This window comes from Bos grunniens, chromosome 14, assembly GCF_055505025.1.
Source record: "Bos grunniens cultivar Pamir isolate PY7600 chromosome 14, Bosgru_T2T1.0, whole genome shotgun sequence".
Classification (NCBI taxonomy): domain Eukaryota; kingdom Metazoa; phylum Chordata; class Mammalia; order Artiodactyla; family Bovidae; genus Bos; species Bos grunniens.
The window spans coordinates 49,822,405-49,842,943 of record NC_141178.1 but is presented as its reverse complement, the minus strand read 5'-3'; the positions used below and the strand labels follow the sequence as shown (position 1 = coordinate 49,842,943).

The following is a 20,539-nucleotide window of genomic DNA, read 5'->3' as shown; positions in this document are numbered from 1 at the left end:
CAAAATGGAAGTTGACATTTGTAAATGTTTCTGAAATGAAATGATTAAATTTTATGTAAAAAACTGAGGTATGAAAGTAATTCAAGACAATCATATGGGCACTTGCTGTGGAAAAATGTCTCATAACCGTGACCTCTGATAAATTTTCCAGAAGTCTGTGCCCATTGTAGCGTGATGTTTGAGTAATTCTGAGCAGAAACAGGACTTGTTATTTTAATTTCATAATAGCACTTGGAAAAGCAGAATTTGATCTTTGATGATTAATATGCTAGTTTGGATACCCTTCTGATATGGTCATATTATCTTTTATTTGATATACTGAAATTTCCTTTCTTATCAATTTGTTTATGCTATAAGGAGTTTAAGATGTGGAAATTTGACCTGCAAATGTCCTTATTATCAACTGCAAATGTGTAGTATTAAAACACGAATCTGCTCATATTCTTTTTTTAAACATCTTTCTTGATACATACACATAACATGAAATACACCCCTTTAAAATATATAATTCAGTGGCTTTTACTATATTCACAGACTTGTGCAACCATCCCACAATCTAATTCAGAACATTTTCAATACAGTTTCAATAAGGAAACTAAATTAGCAGTCACTTCTTGTCCCTGGCATTACCCACTCCCACACCTCTAGGTAATCAGTAATTTATTATTCTGTCTTATGGGTTTGCCTGTTTTGAGCTTTTTAATATATGTGGTCTTTTATGAGAGACTTCTTTTGTGTAGCATAATGTTTACAAGACTTTTCAATGTTCTAGCATGCATTTGTTCTTTATTCCTTTTTCTTTTAAAAATTTTAGGTTTTACAACATTTTTAGATTCACAAGACAAGCTGAAGCACAGAGATTTCCCATATACCATTTTGTTTGGTTTGCACAACCGTTCCGGCTCTCAGCATCCCATAGCAGAGTGAAGTGTTATAACAAATGAACATACATTGACACATTATTATCACCCAAAGTTCATATTTTATATCAGTGCTCATTTTTGGTGTAGTTCATTCTTTTAGATATGAAAAGTGTTGAATAATATGGTTGCCCCATTATATCATACAGAGTAGTTTTACTTCCTATAAATCCTCAGTGCTCTGTCTATGCATGCATCTAGCAACCCCTAACTGTCCCTGATCCTCTGAACTGTCTCCATAGTTCTTTCTTTTCTAGGGTATTGCAAAGTTGGGGTCATACTGTGTGCAGCCTTTTGAGTTTGGCGTCTTTCGCTTAGTAATATGCATTGAAGCTTCCTCCAGGTCTTTTTATGGGTTGATAACTCATTTCTTTTTAACACCAAATAGTATGTCATTTCTCAATGTACCACAGTTTTTTTCCATTCTTCTACATGTTGGTTGCTTCTAAATTTTGGCAGTCATGAATAATGCTGCTAAAAAACATCTGTGCAGGTTTTTCTGTGGTCTTAAACATTTTCAGTTCATTGGGGTGAATACCACAGAAAATGATGGCTGGGTTGTTTTGTGAGAATGTGTTTAGTTTTGGAAGAAACTAACAAACCCTCTTTCAAAGTGACTGTGCTATTTTGCATTCCCACCAAAGAATGAGAGTTTCTCTTGCTCCACATCCTTTCCAGCATTTGGTATAGCAAGGTTTTTGGATTTTAGCAGTTGCAATAGGTATCCAGTGGTGTCTCATTGTTATTTGCAATTCCCTATTAACATGTGATTATCTTGGTCATGAAGATCTTTTTTGTACAGTTCTTCTATGTATTCTTGCCACCTCTTCTTAATATCTTCTGCTTCTGTTAGGTCCATACCATTTCTGTCCTTTATTGAGCCCATCTTTGCATGAAATATTCCCTTGGTATCTCTAATTTTCTTGAAGAGATCTCTAGTCTTTCCCATTCTGTTGTTTTCCTCTATTTCTTTGCATTGATCGCTGAAGAAGGCTTTCTTGTCTCTTCTTGCTATTCTTTGGCACTCTGCATTCAGATGCTTATATCTTTCCTTTTCTCCTTTGCCTTTCACTTCTCTTCTTTTCACAGCTGTTTGTAAGGCCTCCTCAAACAGCCATTTTGCTTTTTTGTATTTCTTTTCCATGGGGATGGTCTTGATCCCTGTCTCCTGTACAGTGTCACAAACCTCCATCCATAGTTCATCAGGCACTCTATCTATCAGATCTAGTCCCTTAAATCTATTTCTCACTTCCACTGTATAATCATAAGCGATTTGATTTAGGTCATACCTGAATGGTCAGTGGTTTTCCATACTTTCTTCAATTTAAGTCTGAATTTGGCAATAAGGAGTTCATGATCTGAGCCACAGTCAGCTCCTGGTCTTGTTTTTGTTGACTGTATAGAGCTTCTCCATCTGGCTGCAAAGAATATAATCAATCTGATTTTGGTTTTCACCATCTGGTGATGCCCATGTGTAGAGTCTTCTCTTGTGTTGTTAGAAGAGGGTGTTGGCTATGACCAGTGTGTTTTCTTGGCAGACTCTATTAGTCTTTGCTCTGCTTCATTCTGTATTCCAACGCCAAATTTGCTTGTTACTCCAGGTGTTTATTGGCTTCCTCCTTTTGCATTCCAGTCCCCTATAATGACGGAGAAGGTGATGGCACCCCACTCCAGTACTCTTGCTTGGAAAACCCCATGGACGGAGGAGCCTGGTGGGCTGCAGTCCATGGGGTCACTAAGAGTCGGACACAACTGAGCGACTTTACTTTCACTTTTCAGTTTCATGCATTGGAGAAGGAAATGGCAACCCACTCCAGTGTTCTTGCCTAGAGAATCCCAGGGACAGCAGAGCCTGGTGGGCTGCTGTCTATGGGGTCGCACAGAGTCAGACACGACTGAAGCGACTTAGCAGCAGCAGCAGCAGCAGCCCCTATAATGAAAAGGACATCTTTTTTGGGTGTTAGTTCAAAAAGGTCTTGTAGGTCTTCATAGAACCGTTCAACTTCAGCTTCTTCAGCGTTACTGGTTGGGGCATAGACTTGGATTACTGTGATACTGAATGGTTTGCCTTGGAAACGAACAGAGATCATTCTGTCATTTTTGAGATTGCATCCAAGTACTGCGTTTCGAACTCTTTTGTTGACCATGATGGCTACTCCATTTCTTCTAAGGGATTCCTGCCTACAGTAGTAGATATAATGGTCATCTGAGTTAAATTCACCCATTCCAGTCCATTTTAGTTTGCTGATTCCTAGAATGTCGACATTCACACTTACCATCTCTTGTTTGACTACTTCCAGTTTGCCTTGAATCATGGACCTGACATTCCAGGTTCCTATGCAATATTGCTCTTTACAGCATTGGACCTTGCTTCTATCACCAGTCACATCCACAGCTGGGTATTACTTTGCTTTGGCTCCATCCCTTCATTCTTTCTGGAGTTATTTCTCCACTGATCTCCAGTAGCATATTGGGCACCTACTGACCTGGGAGTTCCTCTTTCAGTATCCTATCATTTTGCCTTTTCATACTGTTCTTGGGGTTCTCAAGGCAAGAATACTGAAGTGGTTTGCCATTCCCTTCTCCAGTGGACCACATTCTGTCAGACCTCTCCACCATGACCCGGCTGTCTTGGGTGGCCCTATGGGCATGGCTTAGTTTCATTGAGTTAGACAAGGCTGTAGTCCTAGTGTGATTAGATTGACTAGTTTTCTGTGATAATGGTTTCAGTGTGTATGCCCTCTGATGCCCTCTTGCAACACCTACCGTCTTACTTGGGTTTCTCTTACCTTGGAAGCGGGGTATCTCTTCACAGCTGCTCCAACAAAGCACAGCCACTGCTCCTTACCTTGGATGAGAGGTATCTCCTCACCACAACCCCTCCTGACCTTGAATGTGGAATAGCTCCTCTAGGCCCTCCTGCGCCTGCGCAGCCACTGCTCCTTGGAGGTGGGGTTGCTCCTCTCGCCGCCACCCCTGGCCTGTACAAAAAAGATCTTCATGACCAAAATAATCACAATGGTGTGATCACTCACCTAGACCCAGACATCCTGGAATGTGAAGTCAAGTCGGCCTTAGAAAGCATCACTACAAATAAAGCTAGTGGAGGTGATGGAATTCCAGTTGAGCTATTTCAAATCCTGAAAGATGATGCTGTGAAAGTGCTGCACTCAATATGCCAGCAAATTTGGAAAACTCAGCAGTGGACACAGGGCTGGAAAAGGTCAGTTTTCATTCCAATCCCAAAGAAAGGTAATGCCAAAGAATGCTCAAACTACCACACAGTTGCACTCATCTCATACGCTAGTAAAGAAATGCTCAAAATTCCCCAAGCTAGACTTCAGCAATATGTGAACCGTGAACTTCCAGATGTTCAAGCTCATTTTAGAAAAGGCAGAGGAACCAGAGATCTAATTGCCAAAATCCACTGGATCATTGAAAAAGCAAGAGAGTTCCAGAAAAACATCTATTTCTGCTTTATTGACTATGCCAAAGCCTTTGACCGTGTGGATCATAATAAACTGTGGAAAATTCTGAAAGAGATGGGAATACCAGAGCACCTGATTTGCCTCTTGAGAAACCTATATGCAGGTCAGGAAGCAACAGTCAGAACTGGACATGGGACAACAGACTGGTTCCAAATAGGAAAAGGAGTATGTCAAGGCTGTATATTGTCACCCTGCTTATTTAACTTCTATGCAGAGTACATCATGAGAAACGCTGGGCTGGAAGAAGCACAAGCTGGAATCAAGATTGCCAGGAGAAATATCAATAGCTTCAGATATGCAGATGATACCACCCTTATGGCAGAAAGTGAAGAGGAACTAAAAAGCCTCTTGATGAAAGTGAAAGTAGAGTGAAAAAGTTGGCTTAAAGCTCTACATTCAGAAAACCAAGATCATGGCATCTGGTCCCATCACTTCATGGGAAATAGATGGGGAAACAGTGGAAACAGTGTCAGACTTTACTTTTTTAGGCTCCAAAATCACTGCAGATGGTGACTGCAGCCATGAAATTAAAAGACATTTACTCCTTGGAAGGAAAGTTATGACCAACCTAGATAGCATATTGAAAAGCAGAGACATTACTTTGCCCACAAAGGTCCATCTAGTCAAGGCTATGGTTTTTCCTGTGGTCATATATGGATGTGAGAATTGGACTGTGAAGAAAGCTGAGCGCCAAAGAATTGATGCTTTTGAACTGTGGTGTTGGAGAAGACTCTTGAGAGTCCTTTGGACTGCAAGGAGATCCAACCAGTCCATTCTGAAGGAGATCAGCCCTGGGATTTCTTTGGAAGGAATGATGCTAAAGCTGAAACTCCAGTACTTTGGCCACCTCATGCAAAGAGTTGACTCATTGGAAAAGACTCTGGTGCTGGGAGGGATTGGGGGCAGGAGGAGAAGGGGACGACAGAGGATGAGATGGCTGGATGGCATCACTGACTCGATGGACGAGAGTCTGAGTGAACTCCGGGAGTTGGTGATGGACAGGGAGGCCTGGCGTGCTGGGATTCATGGGGTCGCAAAGAGTCGGACATGACTGAGCGACTGATCTGAACTGACTGTATAACATGTGATGTTGAGCACATTTTCATGTGCTTATTTACCATCTATATATCTTCTTTGGTGAGGTTGGGTCTGCTCATATCTTTGGCCCATTTTTTAAATTGGCTTATTTGTTTTCTCTTTGTTAAATTTAAGAGCTATTTTTTTTTTCTTTTGAGCATTTCACCTATTTTGTATATGCTTTGTGTATTTTGGAGAAGAGACTTTTATCACATATATGTCTTGCAAATATTTTCTTCTCATCTGTGGTTGTCTTCTCATTCTCTTGACATTGTTTCACAGAAAGTCTTTGGGGGTTTTTAATATTTATTTTTATTTATTTAACTGTGCCATGTCTTAGTTGCAACATGTTGGATCTAGTTCCCTAACCAGGGATCAAAACTGAGCTCCCTGCATTGGGAGCAGAGTCTTAGCACATGTCTTAGTACTGGGGAAGTCCCCAGAGCAAGTTTTTAATTTTAATGAAGTCTAGCTTGTCAGTTATTTCTTCATGGATAGTTACTTTGTATCTTATTCAAAAGGGTACCACCTTACCTAAGGTCATCTAGATTTTCTCCTTGTTATCTTCTCGGACTTTTATACTTTTGCAATTTATACTTTAAGTCTGTTACCCATTTTGAATTAATTTTTGTGAAATGTATAAGGTGTGTCTAGATTCATTTTCTTCTGCATATGGATATCTAATTGTTCCAGTTCTGAACTATCTTATCTTCATTTTATTGCCTTTGATCACTTGTCAAAGATCAGTTAACTGTATTTGAAAGTGAAAGTCGCTCAGTCATGTCCAACTCTTTGCAACCCCATGGATGATACAGTCCATGGGATTCTCCAGGCCAGAATACTGGAGTGGGTAGTCTTTCCTTCTCCAGGGGATCTTCCCAACCCAGGGATCAAACCCAGGTCTCCAGCATTGCAGGCAGATTCTATTAACTATATTTATATGGGTCTATTTCTAGGCTTTCTATTCTGTTCATTTATGTGTTGTCTATTTTACCAGTGATACTGTCTTGATTACTTTAGATTTATGGTACATCTTGAAGTCAGGTTTGTTAGTCTCCACCTTGATTCTTCTGCTTCAACATTGTGTGGGCTACTCTGAGATTTTTACCTCTTCAAAACACTTTAAAATCAGTTTGTTGATAGCCACCAAAAAACTTACTGGGATTTTGATTGGGACTGTACTCAATCTATAGCTCAAGATGGGAAGACTACATCTTAATAATTCCGAGTCTATTCATGAAATGGAATATCTATTTAGTTCTTTAAAAATATTTATGCATTTTATTTATGGCTTTGTTGGGTCTTTGTTGCTGTACATAAGCTTTCTCTAGTTGCGTGAGTAGGGGCCACTCTCTAGTTACGGTGCATGGCCTTCTCATTGCAGTGGGAAGTCCTAGTTCTTTTTTTTTTTTAATTTCATTTATCAGTGTTTTGTAGTTTTTGTCTCATGGATCTTGTACATATTTTGTTAAATTTTATACCTAAGTATTTCATTCTGGCTTCCCTGGTGCCTCAGATGGTAAAGAATCTGCCTCCAAATTGGGAGACCTGGGTTCGATCCCTGGGTTGGGAAGATCATCCCCTGGAGGAGGGCATGACAACCCACTCCAGTATTCTTGCCTGGAGAATCCGCATGGACAGAGGAGCCTGGCGGGCTACAGTCCATGTGGTCACAAAGAGTCAGACACGACTGAGTGACTAAGCACAGCACATTTCATTTTGGGAGGTGCCAGTGGTACTGTATTTTAAATTTCAAATTCCACTTGTTCATTTTTTATGTTTAGGAAAGCAACTGACGTTTGTATACTGACCTCTATCCTGCAATCTTGCTATAATTGCATATTAGCACCAGGAGTTTTTGCTTTTTTTTTTCCCAATTGTTTTGAATATTGAACATGAACAGTCATTCATCTGTGAGCACAATTTCTTCTTTCTTAATCTATGTCCCTTTTAATTCTTTTTCTTGTCTTATTACAAGAAAATAAGATGTTGACGTGCAATATTGAAAGGGACTAATAACAGAAAACCCCTTGTCTTGCTCTTGATCTTAGTGGGAAAGCTTTGAGTTTCTCACTTTTAAATATGATTTCAGGTGTATATTTTTGTAGATATTCTTTCTCAATTTGAGTGTGTTTCCCTCTATTCCTAGTTTATCATGAGAGTTTTATGTCATATATTTTCTTCATCCATTTGCATGATCATGTGATTTTCCTTTTTTAGTCTGCTGGTGTGATGAATTACATTTATTAATGTTTTTAATGTTGAATTAGCCTTGCATACTTGGAGTAAATCTCACCTAGTCATGGTTTATAACTTTTTATACATTGTTGGATTTGCTATACTAATGTTATGTTGAGGATTTTTGCATCTGTGGTCATAAAAGCTATTCGTCTGTAGGTTTCTTTCTCTTTTTTTCCCATAGCACTGCATGGCTTGCATAATCTTAGTTCCCTGATCAGGGATTGAACCCATGCCCTCAGCAGTGCAAGTATGGGGTCCTAACACTGGGCCCCCAGGGAATTCCTCTAGTGTTCTTTTCTTGTATAGTCTTTGTCTGTTTGGGTATTAGGGTAATACTGGTCTCTAAACATGAGTTAGGAAATACTCCCTCTGCTTCTGACTTCTGTCAAATATTGTAGAGAATTGGTGTAATTTCTGCCTTAAATGTTGGTAGAATTCATAGGTTAACTCATTTGGGTATGATGCTTTTTTGGAGAAAGATCACTAATTATTGGTTCAATTTATCTAATAGATACAGGCTTATTCAGATCATTGTCTATTTCTTATTTTTTCTTATGTAACTTTTGGCAATATGTCTCTTTCAAAGAATTGGCTCATTTTATCTAGATTATCAATTTATGTGCATAGAGTTGTTCATACTGTTGCTTTATTATGCATTTAATGTGTGTAGATATCTGCTCTTCATTTATGATTTTAGCAGTTTATGTCCTCTTTGTTTTTTATTTATTTAGATTGGCCCAAGTCTGATCAGTTTTATTCAGCTTTTGAAATACCTGGCTTTTATTTTTACTTATTTTTGCTACTAATTTCCTATATCAGTTTCATTGTTTTCTACTCTAACTACTATTTCTTTTTTTCTTACTTTGAGTTTAATTTGCTCTTATTTTTCTAATTTCTTAATGTGAATGCTTAGATGATTTATTTTAGAGCTTTCTTCCTTTCTATTATAATATATGTATTCAATACTATAATATTTTCCTATAAGCACTGCTTTGCTGTATCTACAAATTTGGTAAGATTTGATTTGTTTTAATTTTCAGTTCAACATATTTTTAAATTTTTTCTTGAAATTTTTTATTTGACTCATATTACTTAGAAATGTGTTGTTTAATGTCCAATTTGTGATTTTCCATTTTCTTTCTGTTACTGATTTCTAGTTCAGTTCAGTCTTATGGTCTGAAAATAGATGTTTTATCATTTTTACTTGTTTAAATTTATTAAGTTGTATTTTATGACTCTGAATATTATATATCTTTTTTAAATATTATGTATCTTGAAAAATGTTCCATGAGTTTGATAAGAATGTGTATTCTGCTGTTGTTGGATGGTGTAGTCAATAGATATCAATTATTTGTGTTGATGGATGATGCTGTTGAGTTCAACTATATCCTTACTGATTTTTTGCTTGCTGTATCTCTCCATTTCTGAAAGAGTGCTAGTAAAGTCTCCAACTCTAACAATGAATCCTCTCTTTCTTCTTTCAGTTCCTATTTGGCCTCATGTGTTTTTGAGGTATACATGTATATGCCTCAACATGTATATGTTCATTGAACATTTACATATTAGGAAATATTTTAAGAGAATTGACCCTTTTGTCATGCTATAATGCTCCTTTTTTATCCCTGATAACTTTCCTCACTCTGAAGTCTACTATGTCAGAAATTAATATAACTACTCCCACTTTTTTTGATTATTGTTATCCTGGTATAGTTCTCCATCCATTTACTGTTGATCTACATGTATATTTATATTTAAAGTGTGTTTTTTATAAATAAATACAGCTAAATCTTGTTTTTTTAATTCACTGTGACAGTATCTGTCTTCTAATTAGTGCCTTTAGACCATTGATATTTGAAGTGTAGTTGATATAATCAAATTAATATCTACCCTATTTGTTGTTATTTTCTATTCATTGTCTTGTTCTTTGTTCCTGTATTTGTCTTCCACTCTTTTTCTGGCCTTTTTGGTTTTAATTGAGCATTTCATGTTATTCTATACTCTCTCCTTTTTTAGCATGGCAATTATATTTTTAAAAAAATTTCTTGGTGGTTGCCATAGAATTTGCAAAATACATTTATGACTCATCCAGGTCCACTTTCAAATAACAGTGTAGCTTTTCATAGGTAATACAAGTACATTATAGTAATGAAAAATCATATTTCCTCTGTCTCATCCCTTGCATCATGGCTGTCGTTCATTTCACATTTATTATAGGCCTACATAAGCATATGTAGAATACTGTGTTTATGTATCTGCATAGTCAAGTGCACTCTTGCTATTATTTCTTTGAACAAACTGTTATCTATTACATAAAGTAAGGAAAAAGAAAATTGAAAGTTTTATTTACTTTCACTTATTCCTTCTCTATGCTCTTCCTTTATTTATGCAGATCTGAATGTTTTGCCTCCATGATTTTCTTTCTCTCTGAAAAACTTCTTTTAATCTTTCTTACAAAACAGACCTACTGATCATCAATTCCAATTTTTGTTTGTTCAAGAAAGCCTTTATTTCTACTTCATCTTTGAAGGATAACTTCACAGATTTCAGCCTTCTAAGTTGGTGAGATTTTTTTCTCTCAACACTAAATATTTTACTTTGCATTGTTCTTACTTGTGTGGTTTCTGAGAACTTGGAAGTAATTTATATCTTTGCTCTTCTATGGGGGTAAGGATGGTTTCCCTCTGACTTCATTCAAGACTTTAAAAAATGTTTTGATTTTGTGTAGTTTCCATATAATGTGCTTAAGTGTAGGTTTTCTTTGTCATTTATCCTACTTGTTGTTCTCTGAGCTTTCTGTGTCTGTGGTTTGGTGGCTGACATTCATTTGGGAGAAATTCTCTGTTACTATTTCTTCAAATGTTTCTTTTGTTTCTTTCTTTTTTCTCTTTCCAGTATGTATATGTTATGCTTTCGTGATTGTTTCACAGTTATTGGATATTCTGTTCTAGATTTTTTTTTCTCTTTGCTTCTCTGTTTTGGAAGTTTCTATTGACATATTCTCAAGCTCCGGAGAAGGTACTGGCAGCCCACTCCAGTACTCTTGCCTGGAAAATCCCGTGGTCGGAGGAGCCTGGTGGGCTGCAGTCCATGGGGTCGCTAAGAGTCGGACATGACTGAGTGACTTCTCTTTCCCTTTTCCCTTTCATGCATTGGAAAGGAAATGGCAACCCACTCCAGTGTTCTTGCCTGGAGAATCCCAGGGACGGAGGAGCCTGGTGGGCTGCTGTCTATGGGGTCACACAGAGTCGGACACGACTGAAGCGACTTAGCAGCAGCAGCAGCATTCTCAAGCTCAGAGATGTTTCCTCAGCCATGTCTAATCTACTAATGAGCCCATCAGCTCTTTGTTTTGTTAAGTTTTTGATCTCTAGCATTTCTTTTTGATTCTTTCTTAGAATTTCATCTCTTCCTAAATTGCCCCTCTATTCTTGCTTGCTTTTTTTTTAATCCATTAGAGCCCTTAGCACATTAATTGTGGTTGTGTTAATTTTCTAGTGTGATAGTTCTAACATTGTAGCCATACCTGAGTCTTTATCTTATTTTGTCATACTTTATCTAGTATTTCTGTATTTGGAATGGCAGAGAGCCTTTTGTGACATTCAGTTGGTCATATTGGTGGTTCAGCAGAAATATATAGGGAAATATATTAAAATATTAGCTTTTAAAAACAAGTAACATGTATTATGTATGTCTTCTAGTTATTGAAAAAAATGTGGTCAAAACTATGAATTTTATGAACTGTAAATATTTACATATCTATTTTTATCTCTATGTGTCAAACCAAACTACTGTCCATGATTAGCTTAGGGGAGCAGAATTAAGGTGGGAGGAATCTTTCATTTTTTTCTTTATATATTTCCTTATTGTTTGATTTTGTACAAAGGCATTTTAAAGAAACAAAAAAATAGATGCTAAAACCACCAATTATTTTAAAGTGAAGTGTTCTGTAATTTCCCCAATTAGTATTTGGATAGTTACTAACAGTGGAAACCTTATATGCCTAAAAGGCAGAATAGGAACTTGTTTCACAGACTGAGGTGTAATGGGTAAGTCTGAAGTAGCACAGCAGACCCCGGGATCTGTGTACTGGTGCAGGTGGTGGGAAATGACCAAGAGAGCAAGAGCGGATCCAGTCTTGGACACCTCCTGAAGTAGAGGATCGTGCGAATCAGACCACGACCGCACCATGCACAGGAGACGTCAGTCATCAGAGCCTGTGTCCTTCCTGTTGTGTCAGCCTTGTGGCATTTTGAGTTTGTTATAGAAGGTCACAAAGTTCTTGTGGATTTTAAAGCAGTTATAGTAATGTAGGTTGTAGGCATGATAGATACTATCCACAAATGGCATTTAAAGGTCAATTGAATTTCCCTGTCATAGCTCCCACTGACTTCAATTCTTCATATACCACCTTTCAACATTTTTCATTCTTCTTCAGTCTTCCACAAGCCACATTTGATTCATTATAAGAAATAAGAATGCTTATAATAAATTTTCGTAAGAGATTAAAACCCAAGTTTTCTTAACTTGTTTTTGATCCATCTTATAGATCCTTTCTACCATACATACAACCTGTTATTCATATAGACAAAGACAAAATATGTGTTTTATTGAATTTCAGTACACTAATAGAACTAGGGAAAAAAAATCATTGCTGTCTCTACATACTGATTGAATAGTATTTCAGAGTATATTATGCCCCTGCAGGGTAAAATAAAGTTTGTTAACTTCTGTGTTTTGTAATTAACTCATTACACATTTACATTTGGCATCTTACTCTACAATTGGTTCTAGGCAAATAATTTTACACTGAAAAACCCATTAACCTTCTCTGTGGGAGAATCATTTTCTCATAAATTAAATTGCCTAATTAGCTCATCCTTTGGAAACCGATTTTGAACTTGGTCCTCAAAAGCTTAACCAAAGTGTTTCCCCTTTTAAAATGAGCTGCTGCTGCTGCTGCTAAGTCGCTTCAGTCGTGTCTGACTCTGTGCGACCCCATAGACAGTTCCATAAGAATATCAATTTTATATAACTCTTAGACCAACAATGAAGCCACTTATCCTAGGAGTTAAGTAACTCATCCAAACAAAACTGTGATTATATTTAGCTTGTATTTATTTGTGATATATCTACCTAGATCTTGCAAGTAAATAGAAAACCCCACAGCTTGCTTGTGGGCTATCAGAGTGTGATTAGGTTTCCTTACAAACTGCCTTGCCATAGAATATCATGTAACAAAAAATATGTCTTTATTAAATCAGTTTTCTACATCAATAAGGAATAATATACTTCCAAACAGTGATGGAGAGGCATTGTTATTCAGGGAATATTGTGGCTTTCATTATTGTTTCTACTTAATATTCAATTTGTAGTAACAGAGATATTTTCCTGTGTGCAGTTTTATTATAATAAATGTGAGTGATGGAACCTTTACAGACAAGGTGCTCGTAACATAACCATCAGAATAATGGGTAGCATGGATGCTGGCACTCAAAGATGAGAGGCTAAGAATTAGTGACAGATGTGAGTTAGTGAAGAAATGTTTTAGAATGTTCTCTGCCTTGATTTTTGGTCACTTGAATGATATGCCCTTGTAACTGGAGAAAGAAAAAGTGGACATTTTCCACTTAAACTATGAACAGATGCTAAAAAACCTGTGGTTCAGAAGGTGATTCTTTATGAATCTGGTTTTCATCTTCTGGTATTCATTTCTAAGTTCTGAAATTTTTATTGATGGAAGTTAGAGTAGATGAAAATTATACATGATACCACTAAGCACTTCCATTCTGAATCAGCACAGACTAAACAAGCTGTCCATTGTTCAACAAATATAGTTTGTGCCGACATCTAACTTAGGAGGAAAGTTAAAAGCTACATATCTGTCACTTCGTTTTGGGCTTTGAGCCTAACTTTGATAGCTAACCTGAAATACAAGATTTTTTTTTTTTTTACTTTGCCATTAAAAAATTTAGAAAACAAATGTTTGTTGCTATTATGTTTTTTCTTTAATAAAATATACCTCTTACAATAAATTAAACTGTTCTCAACAAACAGAAAAGAAAGTTCCTGATCATGAGTTTATTTTTTCCTCCTCAAAGAATGTAATAATATGGAGAATTTAATTGTCTGAAGACTTGATCTTTGTTATTTTTATACCCAGTAATTTACCATACCATCTGAAACAATTGTTGGTATTCTCAATACCTGTCAAAAGTTAACACATTAATATTTCCTTAAGAAATTAAAATTTCTATTTATGTCTTAACCTTGATAGGTAAGAGTCCATAATTGCTGGATTTGTATTCCAAAACTATGTATTGTAGCATATCACTGGAAATTAAAAAAAAAATTTCCTAAATGGCACAGTTCATGTTGGTTTTATGTTGCTAGACTAATGAAGTATGCCTTTCAAAGATGTGTGAAACTATTCTTGGGGGAGCTGTTAGTTTATACAACATGTCCAGTATTCGTCTCAGTCAACCAGGATTGTTTGACCTATTGTAATACCATTAATCTGCAATACTGCTAATATTGCCTCGTCCTCAATACTGCCACTAATTAACAAGGCTTCTGAGAAACGAACTAAGCTAGTTAGGTAGCCAGGGAAATGGTTATAAGACAAGAAACTTAATTACAATACTGATTTTCTATTCAAGGTGAAGAGATATGTAAACACATATAAATAAAGTCCTAGGGCCATAGCTTCCTATATTTTGGAAAGCTCTTCTCTCAGATTTTACAAGTGCAGCCAGCATCTCTTAATATCCCCAGCTCTGTTAAGGGAGGAGTGGTTGAAAATGAATCAGGAAAATAAAAGTATTTTGAAAATGCTATGTGTTTTGGAGCCACTAAAAGAAACAGTCATATCAGTGACTTTAACAAAAGTCGGTGGAAGTTTAAAATAAAAACACAACTTTTCAAGGGATCTAATAAAATGTTTTCTTTTTTTTTTTTTTTTTGTCAAATTGGGTGACCTGAAGATCCCAGTGCCACAAAGCGGGAAGGAGAGCTCAAAGGAAAGCCAGCTAGGAGATTTTGGAGGGCTAGTGTTTGGTATAATCAGGTTATTATCAGGTATTATTCAGGTTTGGTATTATCTGCTTGTGAGAGCTAAATTTTTTTTAGAAATTAGGGTAGGTATTTTGACTCCCTTCAATACTCACTGTGTGTGTCATGTTATATTGCATTGATACTTAAATAAATGAAGTTTCTATCCTTAAAACTTTTTCAGACGAGTGAGGAAATGGACATGTAATTGAATACTTTACATTGCCTGGTGAGTGATGTAACAGAAGCATGTGCAAATTTCTAGGGGAAATTACAAATTACATTGTCTAAAAAAAAATCTAACAGGTATATAGAGGAAAACAAATTACTGAAAGTGATTTATCTTCAGAAAACTGCTAGGAGCTATCATATAATACTTAGTGAAGACTAGATAAAAGGATATCTGAAAAATAAATGCCTGTACTTTATTTAAATTTCAAAATAAAAATTGCTATGATATGTAACTTCAGAGTCTGCATTATCCTTAATTAGATAAGTTTGCTGTTTACTTCTTAATAGGAAAAACCTTTATGCCCTACATTTTGTTTAGATCAGATCAGGCGCTCAGTCGTGTCCGACTCTTTGCGACCCCATGAATCACAGCACGCCAGGCCTCCCTGTCCATCACCAACTCCTGGAGTTCACTCAGACTCACGTCCATCGAGTCAGTGATGCCATCCAGCCATCTCATCCTTTGTCGTCCCCTTCTCCTCCTGCCCTCAATCCCTCCCAGTGTCAGAGTCTTTTCCAATGAGTCAACTCTTTGCATGAGGTGGCCAAAGTACTGGAGTTTCAGCTTTAGCATCATTCCTTCCAAAGAAATCCCAGGGCTGATCTCCTTCAGAATGGACTGGTTGGATCTCCTTGCATTTTGTTAGTGTGATAAAAATACCATGTATAAATTTGTCTTTCTGAAGTTTTTATTTTACAAATGAACAAAAACTCCAGTTTTCATGTACTTTGCAAAATGACACTTGCAGACAGTATATTCTGTCTAAAAAATGACTATTCTATTATATATATATTTTTTTAATTTTATTTTTTAACTTTACAATATTGTATTGGTTTTGCCATATATCAGCATGAATCCACCACAGGTATACAAAAGAACAAACATGAAATTAAGTGTAACTGACCATCATAATGTTAGTCTCTCAAAAAGATGATATTTTTGACTACATATTTTATCATCTCTCTTTGGAATGCTACCTTTGAAATTAGAAGATACTCAAAAGGATATGTAAAACCTGCTGACTCAGGATTCACCCTGGGAAGTGTAACATGCTTACAATGTAAAAAATTTCTGCTTTTACATATTTTGCAGATTAGTCTCAAGTGTATAAATGAGTCTAGACTGAAGATAGAGTATTTGGACAAAGGAGACCTAAGCTGGAGCTACTGGGCTGGTTGACAACTCTGCACTTGTCTTGGGTCCTCTTGACTTTGGACAAGCCGTTGCATTCTGCGGTCTCTGGTTTCTTCCTCTTAAAGTGAGAGAATGAGAGTAAGGGTTCCTAAAGTTCTTACCTCATAGATGAAGGCATTGTTATCTTAGAAAAACTGGTATCAGGAAAAGATCATTTAACATAGATTCATTTAAAATGGTGTGGATACTTTTAGAGTTAATACTGGAGAAAAGTATGTTAATACTGGAGAAAAGTATGACTAGAATGTTCCCTAAAAATAAACAAATTTAAATTTTATTTTACTTATGAAATTTAGGTGGCTATTCTACTGTGTACTCACTCTTAAAAATAATGAATGGATTGTGTGGACTTTGTTGGGATGGTCAGTGTAGGATGATAGTAGTCACTGCTGGATAGTATCATAGCCTTCACCCACATTTGATTTTTTGGCGGTTTCATAGAAATGGCCAGTTTTGCAAAATTATTCGAAGGCTTCAATAATGCTTCCAAGGCTGTCTCTCAAGCCCTTGATGTGCAAAGACTGCTCTTATGAAGCCCTTGTGATCTCATCATTGCTACGTCTGTTCTTTTTCAGTTATTCTCTGGTTCAAGCTCAACCCAATTCCCCATTTCTCAATCTCTAAACTTAGGACTCCAAGTGTTCTCTGGCCAATTTCAGCACTTCATGTTACCTTTCTGTCTGTTTCAGGATTTTCAGTTTGCATTTTTTTCACTTTATTGCCAGATTCCAGCAAGAGCGATTATGGTTAGAATGCAGAATAAGGCTAAGAGGGATTTGTGAGTGAGGGTTGATTTGTATGCATAGTTACTTCTTTGACAAGTATTTTGTTGTTGGTGTTGTTCAGTTGCTAAGTCATGTCGGACTCTTTGTGACCTTCATGTCCGACCCCCTTTGTGACCAGGCTCCTCTGTCCTCCATTATCTCTGGAGTTTACTCAGATTCGTGTCAATTGAGTCGGTGATGCTTTCTGACCATTTCATCCTCTGCTGCCCCTTTCTCCTTTTACCTTCAATCTTTCCCAGCATCAGAGTTTTTGCCAATGAGTTTTTTGCCTCGGGTGGCCTTGGAGTTTTAGCTTCAGCATCAGTCCTTCCAAAGAATAGTCAGGGTTGGTTTCCTTTAGGATTGTAATTTTAGTAACGTACTATCTGTTTCTCTCTTCAGCCCTGAAATGATGCAGTGAAGATTGATGTAATGAAGAGTTAGTGCATCCCTCTCCCATGACCTTCTTTGATCCTGGTCTTTGTATAGCTGGATGCAGGAGCCTTATCTGGACCAGGCTTCTGCTTTTCAGAATATTTTTAAGAACAGGCACAGGTCCGGAGTGGCAGCTCCTTCCAACCCTCTCATTTGCCCTACCCCCTGAAGTCTGTATCAGTCATTGGTCTACACTGCTGGCCTGTGATCTGTGGACACCAGGACAGAAAGCAGAGAGGGTGAGAGAAAGCCAATATCAGAAAGAAGACAGGTGTGTTGGTGGAAGTCAATTCCATGGCTGCTTCATATAAAGTCTAAGCCTTTTTATCTTGTTCTTGTTTTTCCCAGGTTGGTCTTGTTGCTTCTGTCCTTCGGGAGTACCTTTAACAGTGTTTACAGAATTGGATCTTTGCTTTCTTGAAGAATGGCTTTTGTACGTATAGATCTTTCCTAGATATAACTTGGTTAACTTACTCTCCCTACATTTTAGGAAGCAAATTAATTCCCCAGAAGATAAACCTGCTAGCCTAATGATTAGAGGTCAGGTGAAGCCAAAACAAAATAGAAATGTGATTCCCCAAATAGCCTCTGAGCATCTCCTGCACAGCAGGACTTTCTTCAACTCCGTTTCCAAGGGAGAGAGGAGAGGAGAAAGCAAAGAGTGATGAAGGAAGAGAGGAGAGGGGATGAGCATTTAAAGGAATATATAGAAACACAGGGTACATTTGAAAAGCTAAAATAATACTTATAACATATTGGGTCTATCTTTAGTATAACAAACTCAAGGGGGGTTCTCTAACCACTGAAGAACAGAGATGGAAAATACAAAATTTCTCATAACGCTGCTTAAACTCTTACGTTATCTGGCAACATGGACTAAGATTTACTCAGGTTTTATATTACCTTTAAACAGAAGGTTGAAAAGGATTTAGAGTGTTTATTATGAGATGATTTTTTAAATGAAATATAGCTGTATAGTTATGAAGGAATTTTTCTATAAAATTGTTAGTGTATCCAAATAGGACAATCATGTAAGAAAGAGGAAGAAGTTCCATATTATACAAGAACAGATAAGAAGTAGCTAACAAGAGTTTTAGTTTTTAATAACAAGATATTGTTATTAAACATTATAGCATTGTTTTTTAAGTATATTTAATTAAAAATCTGTATTTGATTATATTTTTATTTTACCTGTTAATCATTTCAAAGAAATTTATAACTTCATATATGTGGCTACTTATTTATAGTGTATTTTTAAATTTTGCATGTAATTATATCAAAATACTACTTATTTCTGTTTTAGTGAAGTACTAGTTTACTAAACTTTAGCAGTAAGAATCTACTGAATATTTAATATAAAGATTACTAGGGAGACTTTAAGATCAAGGGTTTGAATAGATTTGGGTTCTAATATTGGTTCTGCCACTCTAGTTATGTGACACTAAGAAATTTGATAGGTTCTTTAAAGTTTTGATGGGGCTTCCCCTGTGGGTCAGTGGTAAAGAATCATCCTGCAATGCAGGAGACGCAGGTTCAATCCCTGGGTGGGGAAGATCCCCTGAAGAAGGAAATGGCAACCCACTCTAGTATTCTTGCCTGGGGAAATCCCATGGACAGAGGAGTCTGCCAGGCTACAGTCCATGGGGCTGTAAAAGAGTCAGACACAACTGAGCAACTAAACGTTTCTGATTACTGTATGGAGCAGTTGATTTCAAAGTGTTTACAAAGTAGATGACTAATGTATGGTAATTTACACAATAACTAGATCAGTAGATTTCATAAAGGTCCAAATGTTTCATAATCCTTTTTTGAAAGATCTTTATATGAAGAATTCTAACAATATAAACCTGCATCAAATTAAAACTTATATTTTAATATTGAACCTGATAAAAAGGATTTTGTCTTTAAGGTTGAGAATAAGTATTGAAAAACTTTCTGTGAAGGGCCACATAACAAACATTTTAGGCTCTGTAGTCTTTAGGCTCTTACACTATATAACTCTGCCATCTTATAGCAAGATCAGTCATAAGTCAACAAATGGGCATGGCTGTGACCCAACAAAACTTTATTTACAGAAATGCAGTGGGTCAGATTTGGCCTCTGAACTTTCCTTTGTCAACCCCTGTTATAGCCTGTTTTCTTTCCCTCCCCTCACCTATTTATCTTTCCCCCTAAAATAACCACTTGGTTTATTGGCTCTTAGAAATAAGGTAGTGGCTCTTCCCTGCCGGCTCAGCAGTCAATAATCCGCCTGCAATGCAGGAGACCTAGGTTTGATCCCTGGGCCGCAAGAATCCCCTGGAGAAGGGCATGCCAACCCACTCCAGTATTCTTGCCTGGAGAATCTCATGGACAGAAGAGCCTGGCAGGCTACAGTCTATAGGGTTGCAAAGAATGGGACCCAACTGAAGCGACTGAGCACGCATGCCCAGAAGTAAGGTAGAGGTTTCCATGCCAAGAATTTCAGTCTTCACATGCTGTCCTTTACTAAGAAAAGATTATTTGGAACTAACCCTGATTCACTTAGAATGTGCTCAGAGAAACAATAATTCTAAGATACCGAATAAGGGATTTACTGTAGGGCCTGATCACTCACGTGGTAAGAGTGGGTTACATATCTATGTGAAAATGTTTCTTCTGTGTCTGGCATTGGGCTGAAGTCAGCTGAGTGGGAAGTGAAGGATAGAAGACAGACGTGATGTAGCAGAAGGTAAAAGCTAAGCAGAAACCACAAGGACCAGCTGGAGCCCACATCGGTCCCACCCACTCTTGGCCTCCAACTTCACTCATGGAGGTGACTCCCCGCAGAAACAGCATGTGCTTCAGGCCTGGAGGTCACAGACCCCCAAGGCAGCCATCCAGCAGAAGCGGGAGTGGCTGCAGCTCCCCACTGCTGCACCCAAGACCACCTTGCCCAAGTCTACCCCACCTTCCTAGTCTCTACGTGGCGACTGCTTCACTTCCTTTTTGCGCATTCCTGCAGAGTCCTTATCCCTGAGCTCTACAGGACAGGATACAATGAACCCTGCAGCCAGATTGAGCATCATCTGCCAAGGAACTCGGAGGAGGTCAATGTCGTTAAAGTTTAAACATGCTACCCTTGCCTCTGCTTTTAAAATTGCCTTGTGGGCAAATACTGCT

General features: G+C 37.3%; 1 protein-coding gene across 1 annotated transcript in view; it reads left to right on the top strand.

Annotated features, from left to right (window-relative positions):
- C14H8orf34 (chromosome 14 C8orf34 homolog) overlaps positions 1 to 20,539 on the top strand; it is a 278,124-nt gene that overhangs the window by 145,114 nt on the left and 112,471 nt on the right. The gene's annotated exons all lie outside the window — the stretch shown is intronic.